The following is a 1,708-nucleotide window of genomic DNA, read 5'->3' on the forward strand; positions in this document are numbered from 1 at the left end:
GATTTACACTTCAAATCCGCAAAAACATCAGGATTTACGCTTTAGAGCCACAAAACATCAGGATTTACGCTTTAGATCCGCAAAAACATCAGGATTTCAGCTTTAGATCCGCGAAAACATCAGGATTTACGCTTTAGAGCCGCGAAAACATCAGGATTTACGCTTTAAATCCGCAAAAACATCAGGATTTACGCTTTAGATTGGCAAAAACATCAGGATTTACGCTTTAGAGCCGCGAAAACATCAGGATTTACGCTTTAAATCCGAAAAAACATCAGGATTTACGCTTTAGAGCCGCGAAAACATCAGGATTTACGCTTTAAATCCGAAAAAACATCAGGATTTACGCTTTAGATCCGCAAAAACATCAGGATTTACGCTTTAAATCCGAAAAAACATCAGGATTTACGCTTTAGAGCCGCGAAAACATCAGGATTTACGCTTTAAATCCGAAAAAACATCAGGATTTACGCTTTAAATCCGCAAAACATCAGGATTTATGCTTTAGATCCGCGAAAACATCAGGATTTACACTTTAAATCCGAAAAAACATCAGGATTTATGCTTTAGATCCGCAAAAACATCAGGATTTACGCTTTAAATCCGAAAAAACATCAGGATTTACGCTTTAGAGCCGCGAAAACATCAGGATTTACGCTTTAAATCCGCAAAAACATCAGGATTTACACTTTAAATCCGCAAAAACATCAGGATTTACGCTTTAAATCTGAAAAAACATCAGGATTTACGCTTTAAATCCGCAAAAACATCAGGATTTACGCTTTAAATCCGAAAAAACATCAGGATTTACACTTTAGAACAGAAGTTTTGCATTTTTTGCTTCTAAAGGAAAGTCACGGTTTACAACGTAAACGTTTCATAACAAATGATACCTATTTACGCTTAAAGTCACGTTTTACACACGAATGAAAAGAATTAGCGCTCATAAATATAATCATAAAACCATATATCCATTAAAGACGTCTCACTGGGAGGTTTGAAGGCGTGTGATGGGAAGCGTTTGGTGGAAATTCCCTGTGGGAGCTGGGAGGAGGCTAATGACTGAGCGCTAACATGGATGTGATTAGAATTCCTCAAAACCCTGTTAAGAATTTTCTGGACCATGATTTAATACCGACTGCAGAACGAGTGTGTGAGTTGCAGCGTCACTCAGGAACTCTGAAGGAAGATCTGATGCAGAATGAGGAAGTAAAATCAGGAAGTTTCACTCCTTTTACAATCTGTTCTTCTTTCATTTACAGTAAAGGAAAGCACTTGTGTCAATCATCTCCTTCACACGCCTTCATTTACCGTAGACTCGCTCTGATGGAGGAAACGATTATCAAAATAATCACAAATTTAATCTAATTTCCTTCTGCATTGTGTGTGTGTGTGTGTGTGTGTGTGTGTGTGTGTGTGTGTGTGTGTGTGTGTTTATCTAGAATTACCCATAATTCACTGGATATGACTCTGAGAAACAGTTGATAACATTTTTCACACAGTGGGAATCCATGTTTTTTGTTAGCATTCCATGCTAACTGTAATCACACTGTTACTACAACCCTATTTCTATTCAAGTGCCAAAAAAGTAATAAAGCGTAACGTTAGCTACAATTAGCATGTTGCACCACAGACATTGATGCTAAGCACAGTTTGAGTCACATTAAGGCTTTTCTTGCTAATTTTCTGACACATCTGAGGTAAAATG

This window comes from Silurus aristotelis (assembly GCF_946808225.1).
Source record: "Silurus aristotelis genome assembly, chromosome: 29".
In the NCBI taxonomy this organism is placed as follows: Eukaryota; Metazoa; Chordata; class Actinopteri; order Siluriformes; family Siluridae; genus Silurus; species Silurus aristotelis.